Source organism: Lissotriton vulgaris, unplaced genomic scaffold, assembly GCF_964263255.1.
Source record: "Lissotriton vulgaris unplaced genomic scaffold, aLisVul1.2 SCAFFOLD_6925, whole genome shotgun sequence".
In the NCBI taxonomy this organism is placed as follows: Eukaryota; Metazoa; Chordata; class Amphibia; order Caudata; family Salamandridae; genus Lissotriton; species Lissotriton vulgaris.
The window spans coordinates 52951-65988 of NW_028240972.1; the positions used below are offsets into that span (position 1 = coordinate 52951).

The 13038-nt window shown below is 45.1% G+C and overlaps 13 non-coding genes across 13 annotated transcripts; 6 read left to right on the forward strand and 7 right to left on the reverse strand.

Moving 5' to 3' along the window:
* Positions 1-228: 228 nt before the first annotated feature.
* Positions 229-335, reverse strand: LOC147672440 (U6 spliceosomal RNA). The gene has a single exon (XR_015303539.1). It is a non-coding gene; the product is annotated as a U6 spliceosomal RNA (small nuclear RNA).
* Positions 336-1049: 714 nt separating this feature from the next.
* Positions 1050-1122, forward strand: TRNAR-ACG (transfer RNA arginine (anticodon ACG)). Its single transcript has one exon. It is a non-coding gene; the product is annotated as a tRNA-Arg (tRNA).
* A 1010-nt stretch (positions 1123-2132) lies between these two features.
* LOC147672442 (U6 spliceosomal RNA) lies at positions 2133-2239 on the reverse strand. The gene has a single exon (XR_015303541.1). It is a non-coding gene; the product is annotated as a U6 spliceosomal RNA (small nuclear RNA).
* A 714-nt stretch (positions 2240-2953) lies between these two features.
* Positions 2954-3026, forward strand: TRNAR-ACG (transfer RNA arginine (anticodon ACG)). Its single transcript has one exon. It is a non-coding gene; the product is annotated as a tRNA-Arg (tRNA).
* A 1010-nt stretch (positions 3027-4036) lies between these two features.
* Positions 4037-4143, reverse strand: LOC147672444 (U6 spliceosomal RNA). The gene has a single exon (XR_015303542.1). It is a non-coding gene; the product is annotated as a U6 spliceosomal RNA (small nuclear RNA).
* Positions 4144-4857: 714 nt separating this feature from the next.
* Positions 4858-4930, forward strand: TRNAR-ACG (transfer RNA arginine (anticodon ACG)). The gene has a single exon. It is a non-coding gene; the product is annotated as a tRNA-Arg (tRNA).
* Positions 4931-5940: 1010 nt separating this feature from the next.
* LOC147672446 (U6 spliceosomal RNA) lies at positions 5941-6047 on the reverse strand. Its single transcript, XR_015303543.1, has one exon. It is a non-coding gene; the product is annotated as a U6 spliceosomal RNA (small nuclear RNA).
* A 714-nt stretch (positions 6048-6761) lies between these two features.
* Positions 6762-6834, forward strand: TRNAR-ACG (transfer RNA arginine (anticodon ACG)). The gene has a single exon. It is a non-coding gene; the product is annotated as a tRNA-Arg (tRNA).
* Positions 6835-7844: 1010 nt separating this feature from the next.
* On the reverse strand, positions 7845-7951 carry LOC147672448 (U6 spliceosomal RNA). Its single transcript, XR_015303544.1, has one exon. It is a non-coding gene; the product is annotated as a U6 spliceosomal RNA (small nuclear RNA).
* A 714-nt stretch (positions 7952-8665) lies between these two features.
* On the forward strand, positions 8666-8738 carry TRNAR-ACG (transfer RNA arginine (anticodon ACG)). Its single transcript has one exon. It is a non-coding gene; the product is annotated as a tRNA-Arg (tRNA).
* Positions 8739-9748: 1010 nt separating this feature from the next.
* LOC147672450 (U6 spliceosomal RNA) lies at positions 9749-9855 on the reverse strand. Its single transcript, XR_015303545.1, has one exon. It is a non-coding gene; the product is annotated as a U6 spliceosomal RNA (small nuclear RNA).
* A 714-nt stretch (positions 9856-10569) lies between these two features.
* Positions 10570-10642, forward strand: TRNAR-ACG (transfer RNA arginine (anticodon ACG)). Its single transcript has one exon. It is a non-coding gene; the product is annotated as a tRNA-Arg (tRNA).
* Positions 10643-11662: 1020 nt separating this feature from the next.
* On the reverse strand, positions 11663-11769 carry LOC147672452 (U6 spliceosomal RNA). Its single transcript, XR_015303546.1, has one exon. It is a non-coding gene; the product is annotated as a U6 spliceosomal RNA (small nuclear RNA).
* Positions 11770-13038: the final 1269 nt, after the last annotated feature.

A 13038-nucleotide genomic window follows, 5' to 3' on the forward strand; every position in this document is an offset into this window, starting at 1 on the left:
AATGACAGTGAGGCTAAAAAAGAGAAAGAAAAGTCCCAGAAGTCCTGCAGGCTTCCTTGCTAAATGCAGCTGAACATAGAGCGCACCTTCTTTACTGCAAAGCAAATACATTAAAAATGTTGAGGAGAGACTAATTGAAAAATACATATTACGGGGACAGCACTGGGACCTGCTTTATTTTTTCAATTAGTCTTGAAAACAAAAAAGATTTCTCTCCTGAAAGCTGTTAAAAATATGGAACGCTTCACGAATTTGCGTGTCATCCTTGCGCAGGGGCCATGCTAATCTTCTCTGTATCGTTCCAATTTTAGTATATGTGCTGCCGAAGCGAGCACACTTTATTGATGAACTGACAATGTTTATAAACTCTCTAAATCTACAGTCTCTAGACATAGGGTGGCCTGGCAGAGATGCTCAGATGGCCAGTACGCATTCAAATCTGAGCCAATGGTCAAAAATGTATGAAGAGTAGCAATCCATTATTCTTCACTGCATTTGTGGTCCAAGACTAAACACACCGTAAGTATGTAGATTATACCAGGTTTGCAAAGGCTCCTGGGTCGGGCTACAGACAAGGAGCATTGTGACGTCACGCTGCCTGTGGAACAGTGATATTAAAGGTGAAACAGCTGCACAGTAGGTTAGGTGAAGGGCTCTGAGAGTGGAAAGGCAGCATGCTTGGGTCCCTGGACAAGGTGAGCTTATGATAATGTGTCTGAATGTTCACCTGTGTTGTAATATTAAACCCCTTATTGTTGTAAACGCCTACTTACTAAGGAGTTCTCAAGCTCAGCCCCACACAGACCTGGAACTGATTATGTTAATGCAAACTATTTAAGAAACTGAGCCTGATCTAAAAGATTTCCTTGGATCTAGGACCATTTCGCCTAGCTTTTAGGTGCTTCCTTCTCCTAAAGTCCTTTGTAAAACTTGGGAAAACCTCACAGAACAGACTTCCAGGAGGTCAGATGGGTTCCCTTGTGCCTTCACACACACATACACACACTTTCTAGCCCACTTAAGGACAAAAGGATGCGTAAGTCTACATAGGGCCAGTGGCGCAATGGATAACGCGTCTGACTACGGATCAGAAGATTGTAGGTTCGACTCCTATCTGGCTCGGAAGGGTTGTAGGTCCCTGTTTGATTATATTCCTGTGGAATTTTTATTTACCTCAGACTTGTTGTAGGTTCAATATTCTCCAGCAGGACTCATCCAGCAGTTGTTCCACGGTAGAGCGCAAGTAATAGGACCACAGCTAGTTAAACGTTTCCCATTTGCTGCTGGACTCTATGTGATGGCCGTCACGTGGTGTGCTGCTTTTGTATTTCAACATGGGTCCCTGATACTCTTAATTGCGAAAAAGCTTGTTGACAAAAGTGTGTGTGCGCGAGGGTCTGTGGACGTAGGCAGGTGTGTGCACTTGAATGCTTACCCATTTACATGTGTGAGAGGAACAAACCAACTCCCTGTGGGCTGCAGGCTTACAACTGGTAGCCCCAGTAGCCAGGCAGAACCACAGGTAAGGAGAGAGAGAAAGTTGGTCCATTATTAGAGAAGGACCATAAGCATCTTGCACTGCTACCTTCTTCCCCTCTCAGCCACGATCGGCCAAGACCTCTCTATTAGGGTAGAGGGTGAACATTTCTTGGACCTCAGAAACTGAGGGATGTAGACCCAATATGTCCTCCAAGCGCCTAGAGACCTGGTGCCCAATCTGGCATGGTGTTTTTCAGCTTACCCGACCAATCCGGTTGCAAGGTGGACTTTAACAATACTGCTAAAAAGGCACTCCCAGACATCCCTGAGGCCTTCATTTGCATAGGCCCTGCCCTTCTCTTTGTCCTGATTCCCACAAATCAACACAACACTGCAGCAGTATAGATTTGGGGGTGGTGAAGAATAATGACAGTGAGGCTAAAAAAGAGAAAGAAAAGTCCCAGAAGTCCTGCAGGCTTCCTTGCTAAATGCAGCTGAACATAGAGCGCACCTTCTTTACTGCAAAGCAAATACATTAAAAATGTTGAGGAGAGACTAATTGAAAAATACATATTACGGGGACAGCACTGGGACCTGCTTTATTTTTTCAATTAGTCTTGAAAACAAAAAAGATTTCTCTCCTGAAAGCTGTTAAAAATATGGAACGCTTCACGAATTTGCGTGTCATCCTTGCGCAGGGGCCATGCTAATCTTCTCTGTATCGTTCCAATTTTAGTATATGTGCTGCCGAAGCGAGCACACTTTATTGATGAACTGACAATGTTTATAAACTCTCTAAATCTACAGTCTCTAGACATAGGGTGGCCTGGCAGAGATGCTCAGATGGCCAGTACGCATTCAAATCTGAGCCAATGGTCAAAAATGGATGAAGAGTAGCAATCCATTATTCTTCACTGCATTTGTGGTCCAAGACTAAACACACCGTAAGTATGTAGATTATACCAGGTTTGCAAAGGCTCCTGGGTCGGGCTACAGACAAGGAGCATTGTGACGTCACGCTGCCTGTGGAACAGTGATATTAAAGGTGAAACAGCTGCACAGTAGGTTAGGTGAAGGGCTCTGAGAGTGGAAAGGCAGCATGCTTGGGTCCCTGGACAAGGTGAGCTTATGATAATGTGTCTGAATGTTCACCTGTGTTGTAATATTAAACCCCTTATTGTTGTAAACGCCTACTTACTAAGGAGTTCTCAAGCTCAGCCCCACACAGACCTGGAACTGATTATGTTAATGCAAACTATTTAAGAAACTGAGCCTGATCTAAAAGATTTCCTTGGATCTAGGACCATTTCGCCTAGCTTTTAGGTGCTTCCTTCTCCTAAAGTCCTTTGTAAAACTTGGGAAAACCTCACAGAACAGACTTCCAGGAGGTCAGATGGGTTCCCTTGTGCCTTCACACACACATACACACACTTTCTAGCCCACTTAAGGACAAAAGGATGCGTAAGTCTACATAGGGCCAGTGGCGCAATGGATAACGCGTCTGACTACGGATCAGAAGATTGTAGGTTCGACTCCTATCTGGCTCGGAAGGGTTGTAGGTCCCTGTTTGATTATATTCCTGTGGAATTTTTATTTACCTCAGACTTGTTGTAGGTTCAATATTCTCCAGCAGGACTCATCCAGCAGTTGTTCCACGGTAGAGCGCAAGTAATAGGACCACAGCTAGTTAAACGTTTCCCATTTGCTGCTGGACTCTATGTGATGGCCGTCACGTGGTGTGCTGCTTTTGTATTTCAACATGGGTCCCTGATACTCTTAATTGCGAAAAAGCTTGTTGACAAAAGTGTGTGTGCGCGAGGGTCTGTGGACGTAGGCAGGTGTGTGCACTTGAATGCTTACCCATTTACATGTGTGAGAGGAACAAACCAACTCCCTGTGGGCTGCAGGCTTACAACTGGTAGCCCCAGTAGCCAGGCAGAACCACAGGTAAGGAGAGAGAGAAAGTTGGTCCATTATTAGAGAAGGACCATAAGCATCTTGCACTGCTACCTTCTTCCCCTCTCAGCCACGATCGGCCAAGACCTCTCTATTAGGGTAGAGGGTGAACATTTCTTGGACCTCAGAAACTGAGGGATGTAGACCCAATATGTCCTCCAAGCGCCTAGAGACCTGGTGCCCAATCTGGCATGGTGTTTTTCAGCTTACCCGACCAATCCGGTTGCAAGGTGGACTTTAACAATACTGCTAAAAAGGCACTCCCAGACATCCCTGAGGCCTTCATTTGCATAGGCCCTGCCCTTCTCTTTGTCCTGATTCCCACAAATCAACACAACACTGCAGCAGTATAGATTTGGGGGTGGTGAAGAATAATGACAGTGAGGCTAAAAAAGAGAAAGAAAAGTCCCAGAAGTCCTGCAGGCTTCCTTGCTAAATGCAGCTGAACATAGAGCGCACCTTCTTTACTGCAAAGCAAATACATTAAAAATGTTGAGGAGAGACTAATTGAAAAATACATATTACGGGGACAGCACTGGGACCTGCTTTATTTTTTCAATTAGTCTTGAAAACAAAAAAGATTTCTCTCCTGAAAGCTGTTAAAAATATGGAACGCTTCACGAATTTGCGTGTCATCCTTGCGCAGGGGCCATGCTAATCTTCTCTGTATCGTTCCAATTTTAGTATATGTGCTGCCGAAGCGAGCACACTTTATTGATGAACTGACAATGTTTATAAACTCTCTAAATCTACAGTCTCTAGACATAGGGTGGCCTGGCAGAGATGCTCAGATGGCCAGTACGCATTCAAATCTGAGCCAATGGTCAAAAATGTATGAAGAGTAGCAATCCATTATTCTTCACTGCATTTGTGGTCCAAGACTAAACACACCGTAAGTATGTAGATTATACCAGGTTTGCAAAGGCTCCTGGGTCGGGCTACAGACAAGGAGCATTGTGACGTCACGCTGCCTGTGGAACAGTGATATTAAAGGTGAAACAGCTGCACAGTAGGTTAGGTGAAGGGCTCTGAGAGTGGAAAGGCAGCATGCTTGGGTCCCTGGACAAGGTGAGCTTATGATAATGTGTCTGAATGTTCACCTGTGTTGTAATATTAAACCCCTTATTGTTGTAAACGCCTACTTACTAAGGAGTTCTCAAGCTCAGCCCCACACAGACCTGGAACTGATTATGTTAATGCAAACTATTTAAGAAACTGAGCCTGATCTAAAAGATTTCCTTGGATCTAGGACCATTTCGCCTAGCTTTTAGGTGCTTCCTTCTCCTAAAGTCCTTTGTAAAACTTGGGAAAACCTCACAGAACAGACTTCCAGGAGGTCAGATGGGTTCCCTTGTGCCTTCACACACACATACACACACTTTCTAGCCCACTTAAGGACAAAAGGATGCGTAAGTCTACATAGGGCCAGTGGCGCAATGGATAACGCGTCTGACTACGGATCAGAAGATTGTAGGTTCGACTCCTATCTGGCTCGGAAGGGTTGTAGGTCCCTGTTTGATTATATTCCTGTGGAATTTTTATTTACCTCAGACTTGTTGTAGGTTCAATATTCTCCAGCAGGACTCATCCAGCAGTTGTTCCACGGTAGAGCGCAAGTAATAGGACCACAGCTAGTTAAACGTTTCCCATTTGCTGCTGGACTCTATGTGATGGCCGTCACGTGGTGTGCTGCTTTTGTATTTCAACATGGGTCCCTGATACTCTTAATTGCGAAAAAGCTTGTTGACAAAAGTGTGTGTGCGCGAGGGTCTGTGGACGTAGGCAGGTGTGTGCACTTGAATGCTTACCCATTTACATGTGTGAGAGGAACAAACCAACTCCCTGTGGGCTGCAGGCTTACAACTGGTAGCCCCAGTAGCCAGGCAGAACCACAGGTAAGGAGAGAGAGAAAGTTGGTCCATTATTAGAGAAGGACCATAAGCATCTTGCACTGCTACCTTCTTCCCCTCTCAGCCACGATCGGCCAAGACCTCTCTATTAGGGTAGAGGGTGAACATTTCTTGGACCTCAGAAACTGAGGGATGTAGACCCAATATGTCCTCCAAGCGCCTAGAGACCTGGTGCCCAATCTGGCATGGTGTTTTTCAGCTTACCCGACCAATCCGGTTGCAAGGTGGACTTTAACAATACTGCTAAAAAGGCACTCCCAGACATCCCTGAGGCCTTCATTTGCATAGGCCCTGCCCTTCTCTTTGTCCTGATTCCCACAAATCAACACAACACTGCAGCAGTATAGATTTGGGGGTGGTGAAGAATAATGACAGTGAGGCTAAAAAAGAGAAAGAAAAGTCCCAGAAGTCCTGCAGGCTTCCTTGCTAAATGCAGCTGAACATAGAGCGCACCTTCTTTACTGCAAAGCAAATACATTAAAAATGTTGAGGAGAGACTAATTGAAAAATACATATTACGGGGACAGCACTGGGACCTGCTTTATTTTTTCAATTAGTCTTGAAAACAAAAAAGATTTCTCTCCTGAAAGCTGTTAAAAATATGGAACGCTTCACGAATTTGCGTGTCATCCTTGCGCAGGGGCCATGCTAATCTTCTCTGTATCGTTCCAATTTTAGTATATGTGCTGCCGAAGCGAGCACACTTTATTGATGAACTGACAATGTTTATAAACTCTCTAAATCTACAGTCTCTAGACATAGGGTGGCCTGGCAGAGATGCTCAGATGCCCAGTACGCATTCAAATCTGAGCCAATGGTCAAAAATGTATGAAGAGTAGCAATCCATTATTCTTCACTGCATTTGTGGTCCAAGACTAAACACACCGTAAGTATGTAGATTATACCAGGTTTGCAAAGGCTCCTGGGTCGGGCTACAGACAAGGAGCATTGTGACGTCACGCTGCCTGTGGAACAGTGATATTAAAGGTGAAACAGCTGCACAGTAGGTTAGGTGAAGGGCTCTGAGAGTGGAAAGGCAGCATGCTTGGGTCCCTGGACAAGGTGAGCTTATGATAATGTGTCTGAATGTTCACCTGTGTTGTAATATTAAACCCCTTATTGTTGTAAACGCCTACTTACTAAGGAGTTCTCAAGCTCAGCCCCACACAGACCTGGAACTGATTATGTTAATGCAAACTATTTAAGAAACTGAGCCTGATCTAAAAGATTTCCTTGGATCTAGGACCATTTCGCCTAGCTTTTAGGTGCTTCCTTCTCCTAAAGTCCTTTGTAAAACTTGGGAAAACCTCACAGAACAGACTTCCAGGAGGTCAGATGGGTTCCCTTGTGCCTTCACACACACATACACACACTTTCTAGCCCACTTAAGGACAAAAGGATGCGTAAGTCTACATAGGGCCAGTGGCGCAATGGATAACGCGTCTGACTACGGATCAGAAGATTGTAGGTTCGACTCCTATCTGGCTCGGAAGGGTTGTAGGTCCCTGTTTGATTATATTCCTGTGGAATTTTTATTTACCTCAGACTTGTTGTAGGTTCAATATTCTCCAGCAGGACTCATCCAGCAGTTGTTCCACGGTAGAGCGCAAGTAATAGGACCACAGCTAGTTAAACGTTTCCCATTTGCTGCTGGACTCTATGTGATGGCCGTCACGTGGTGTGCTGCTTTTGTATTTCAACATGGGTCCCTGATACTCTTAATTGCGAAAAAGCTTGTTGACAAAAGTGTGTGTGCGCGAGGGTCTGTGGACGTAGGCAGGTGTGTGCACTTGAATGCTTACCCATTTACATGTGTGAGAGGAACAAACCAACTCCCTGTGGGCTGCAGGCTTACAACTGGTAGCCCCAGTAGCCAGGCAGAACCACAGGTAAGGAGAGAGAGAAAGTTGGTCCATTATTAGAGAAGGACCATAAGCATCTTGCACTGCTACCTTCTTCCCCTCTCAGCCACGATCGGCCAAGACCTCTCTATTAGGGTAGAGGGTGAACATTTCTTGGACCTCAGAAACTGAGGGATGTAGACCCAATATGTCCTCCAAGCGCCTAGAGACCTGGTGCCCAATCTGGCATGGTGTTTTTCAGCTTACCCGACCAATCCGGTTGCAAGGTGGACTTTAACAATACTGCTAAAAAGGCACTCCCAGACATCCCTGAGGCCTTCATTTGCATAGGCCCTGCCCTTCTCTTTGTCCTGATTCCCACAAATCAACACAACACTGCAGCAGTATAGATTTGGGGGTGGTGAAGAATAATGACAGTGAGGCTAAAAAAGAGAAAGAAAAGTCCCAGAAGTCCTGCAGGCTTCCTTGCTAAATGCAGCTGAACATAGAGCGCACCTTCTTTACTGCAAAGCAAATACATTAAAAATGTTGAGGAGAGACTAATTGAAAAATACATATTACGGGGACAGCACTGGGACCTGCTTTATTTTTTCAATTAGTCTTGAAAACAAAAAAGATTTCTCTCCTGAAAGCTGTTAAAAATATGGAACGCTTCACGAATTTGCGTGTCATCCTTGCGCAGGGGCCATGCTAATCTTCTCTGTATCGTTCCAATTTTAGTATATGTGCTGCCGAAGCGAGCACACTTTATTGATGAACTGACAATGTTTATAAACTCTCTAAATCTACAGTCTCTAGACATAGGGTGGCCTGGCAGAGATGCTCAGATGCCCAGTACGCATTCAAATCTGAGCCAATGGTCAAAAATGTATGAAGAGTAGCAATCCATTATTCTTCACTGCATTTGTGGTCCAAGACTAAACACACCGTAAGTATGTAGATTATACCAGGTTTGCAAAGGCTCCTGGGTCGGGCTACAGACAAGGAGCATTGTGACGTCACGCTGCCTGTGGAACAGTGATATTAAAGGTGAAACAGCTGCACAGTAGGTTAGGTGAAGGGCTCTGAGAGTGGAAAGGCAGCATGCTTGGGTCCCTGGACAAGGTGAGCTTATGATAATGTGTCTGAATGTTCACCTGTGTTGTAATATTAAACCCCTTATTGTTGTAAACGCCTACTTACTAAGGAGTTCTCAAGCTCAGCCCCACACAGACCTGGAACTGATTATGTTAATGCAAACTATTTAAGAAACTGAGCCTGATCTAAAAGATTTCCTTGGATCTAGGACCATTTCGCCTAGCTTTTAGGTGCTTCCTTCTCCTAAAGTCCTTTGTAAAACTTGGGAAAACCTCACAGAACAGACTTCCAGGAGGTCAGATGGGTTTCCTTGTGCCTTCACACACACATACACACACTTTCTAGCCCACTTAAGGACAAAAGGATGCGTAAGTCTACATAGGGCCAGTGGCGCAATGGATAACGCGTCTGACTACGGATCAGAAGATTGTAGGTTCGACTCCTATCTGGCTCGGAAGGGTTGTAGGTCCCTGTTTGATTATATTCCTGTGGAATTTTTATTTACCTCAGACTTGTTGTAGGTTCAATATTCTCCAGCAGGATTCATCCAGCAGTTGTTCCACGGTAGAGCGCAAGTAATAGGACCACAGCTAGTTAAACGTTTCCCATTTGCTGCTGGACTCTATGTGATGGCCGTCACGTGGTGTGCTGCTTTTGTATTTCAACATGGGTCCCTGATACTCTTAATTGCGAAAAAGCTTGTTGACAAAAGTGTGTGTGCGCGAGGGTCTGTGGACGTAGGCAGGTGTGTGCACTTGAATGCTTACCCATTTACATGTGTGAGAGGAACAAACCAACTCCCTGTGGGCTGCAGGCTTACAACTGGTAGCCCCAGTAGCCAGGCAGAACCACAGGTAAGGAGAGAGAGAAAGTTGGTCCATTATTAGAGAAGGACCATAAGCATCTTGCACTGCTACCTTCTTCCCCTCTCAGCCACGATCGGCCAAGACCTCTCTATTAGGGTAGAGGGTGAACATTTCTTGGACCTCAGAAACTGAGGGATGTAGACCCAATATGTCCTCCAAGCGCCTAGAGACCTGGTGCCCAATCTGGCATGGTGTTTTTCAGCTTACCCGACCAATCCGGTTGCAAGGTGGACTTTAACAATACTGCTAAAAAGGCACTCCCAGACATCCCTGAGGCCTTCATTTGCATAGGCCCTGCCCTTCTCTTTGTCCTGATTCCCACAAATCAACACAACACTGCAGCAGTATAGATTTGGGGGTGGTGAAGAATAATGACAGTGAGGCTAAAAAAGAGAAAGAAAAGTCCCAGAAGTCCTGCAGGCTTCCTTGCTAAATGCAGCTGAACATAGAGCGCACCTTCTTTACTGCAAAGCAAATACATTAAAAATGTTGAGGAGAGACTAATTGAAAAATACATATTACGGGGACAGCACTGGGACCTGCTTTATTTTTTCAATTAGTCTTGAAAACAAAAAAGATTTCTCTCCTGAAAGCTGTTAAAAATATGGAACGCTTCACGAATTTGCGTGTCATCCTTGCGCAGGGGCCATGCTAATCTTCTCTGTATCGTTCCAATTTTAGTATATGTGCTGCCGAAGCGAGCACACTTTATTGATGAACTGACAATGTTTATAAACTCTCTAAATCTACAGTCTCTAGACATAGGGTGGCCTGGCAGAGATGCTCAGATGCCCAGTACGCATTCAAATCTGAGCCAATGGTCAAAAATGTATGAAGAGTAGCAATCCATTATTCTTCACTGCATTTGTGGTCCAAGACTAAACACACCGTAAGTATGTAGATTATACCAGGTTTGCAAAGGCTCCTGGGTCGGGCTACAGACAAGGAGCATTGTGACGTCACGCTGCCTGTGGAACAGTGATATTAAAGGTGAAACAGCTGCACAGTAGGTTAGGTGAAGGGCTCTGAGAGTGGAAAGGCAGCATGCTTGGGTCCCTGGACAAGGTGAGCTTATGATAATGTGTCTGAATGTTCACCTGTGTTGTAATATTAAACCCCTTATTGTTGTAAACGCCTACTTACTAAGGAGTTCTCAAGCTCAGCCCCACACAGACCTGGAACTGATTATGTTAATGCAAACTATTTAAGAAACTGAGCCTGATCTAAAAGATTTCCTTGGATCTAGGACCATTTCGCCTAGCTTTTAGGTGCTTCCTTCTCCTAAAGTCCTTTGTAAAACTTGGGAAAACCTCACAGAACAGACTTCCAGGAGGTCAGATGGGTTTCCTTGTGCCTTCACACACACATACACACACTTTCTAGCCCACTTAAGGACAAAAGGATGCGTAAGTCTACATAGGGCCAGTGGCGCAATGGATAACGCGTCTGACTACGGATCAGAAGATTGTAGGTTCGACTCCTATCTGGCTCGGAAGGGTTGTAGGTCCCTGTTTGATTATATTCCTGTGGAATTTTTATTTACCTCAGACTTGTTGTAGGTTCAATATTCTCCAGCAGGATTCATCCAGCAGTTGTTCCACGGTAGAGCGCAAGTAATAGGACCACAGCTAGTTAAACGTTTCCCATTTGCTGCTGGACTCTATGTGATGGCCGTCACGTGGTGTGCTGCTTTTGTATTTCAACATGGGTCCCTGATACTCTTAATTGCGAAAAAGCTTGTTGACAAAAGTGTGTGTGCGCGAGGGTCTGTGGACGTAGGCAGGTGTGTGCACTTGAATGCTTACCCATTTACATGTGTGAGAGGAACAAACCAACTCCCTGTGGGCTGCAGGCTTACAACTGGTAGCCCCAGTAGCCAGGCAGAACCACAGGTAAGGAGAGAGAGAAAGTTGGTCCATTATTAGAGAAGGACCATAAGCATCTTGCACTGCTACCTTCTTCCCCTCTCAGCCACGATCGGCCACGATCGGCCAAGGCCTCTCTATTAGGGTAGAGGGTGAACATTTCTTGGACCTCAGAAACTGAGGGATGTAGACCCAATATGTCCTCCAAGCGCCTAGAGACCTGGTGCCCAATCTGGCATGGTGTTTTTCAGCTTACCCGACCAATCCGGTTGCAAGGTGGACTTTAACAATACTGCTAAAAAGGCACTCCCAGACATCCCTGAGGCCTTCATTTGCATAGGCCCTGCCCTTCTCTTTGTCCTGATTCCCACAAATCAACACAACACTGCAGCAGTATAGATTTGGGGGTGGTGAAGAATAATGACAGTGAGGCTAAAAAAGAGAAAGAAAAGTCCCAGAAGTCCTGCAGGCTTCCTTGCTAAATGCAGCTGAACATAGAGCGCACCTTCTTTACTGCAAAGCAAATACATTAAAAATGTTGAGGAGAGACTAATTGAAAAATACATATTACGGGGACAGCACTGGGACCTGCTTTATTTTTTCAATTAGTCTTGAAAACAAAAAAGATTTCTCTCCTGAAAGCTGTTAAAAATATGGAACGCTTCACGAATTTGCGTGTCATCCTTGCGCAGGGGCCATGCTAATCTTCTCTGTATCGTTCCAATTTTAGTATATGTGCTGCCGAAGCGAGCACACTTTATTGATGAACTGACAATGTTTATAAACTCTCTAAATCTACAGTCTCTAGACATAGGGTGGCCTGGCAGAGATGCTCAGATGCCCAGTACGCATTCAAATCTGAGCCAATGGTCAAAAATGTATGAAGAGTAGCAATCCATTATTCTTCACTGCATTTGTGGTCCAAGACTAAACACACCGTAAGTATGTAGATTATACCAGGTTTGCAAAGGCTCCTGGGTCGGGCTACAGACAAGGAGCATTGTGACGTCACGCTGCCTGTGGAACAGTGATATTAAAGGTGAAACAGCTGCACAGTAGGTTAGGTGAAGGGCTCTGAGAGTGGAAAGGCAGCATGCTTGGGTCCCTGGACAAGGTGAGCTTATGATAATGTGTCTGAATGTTCACCTGTGTTGTAATATTAAACCCCTTATTGTTGTAAACGCCTACTTACTAAGGAGTTCTCAAGCTCAGCCCCACACAGACCTGGAACTGATTATGTTAATGCAAACTATTTAAGAAACTGAGCCTGATCTAAAAGATTTCCTTGGATCTAGGACCATTTCGCCTAGCTTTTAGGTGCTTCCTTCTCCTAAAGTCCTTTGTAAAACTTGGGAAAACCTCACAGAACAGACTTCCAGGAGGTCAGATGGGTTCCCTTGTGCCTTCACACACACATACACACACTTTCTAGCCCACTTAAGGACAAAAGGATGCGTAAGTCTACATAGGGCCAGTGGTGCAATGGATAACGTGTCTGACTACGGATCAGAAGATTGTAGGTTCGACTCCTATCTGGCTCGGAAGGGTTGTAGGTCCCTGTTTGATTATATTCCTGTGGAATTTTTATTTACCTCAGACTTGTTGTAGGTTCAATATTCTCCAGCAGGACTCATCCAGCAGTTGTTCCACGGTAGAGCGCAAGTAATAGGACCACAGCTAGTTAAACGTTTCCCATTTGCTGCTGGACTCTATGTGATGGCCGTCACGTGGTGTGCTGCTTTTGTATTTCAACATGGGTCCCTGATACTCTTAATTGCGAAAAAGCTTGTTGACAAAAGTGTGTGTGCGCGAGGGTCTGTGGACGTAGGCAGGTGTGTGCACTTGAATGCTTACCCATTTACATGTGTGAGAGGAACAAACCAACTCCCTGTGGGCTGCAGGCTTACAACTGGTAGCCCCAGTAGCCAGGCAGAACCACAGGTAAGGAGAGAGAGAAAGTTGGTCCATTATTAGAGAAGGACCATAAGCATCTTGCACTGCTACCTTCTTCCCCTCTCAGCCA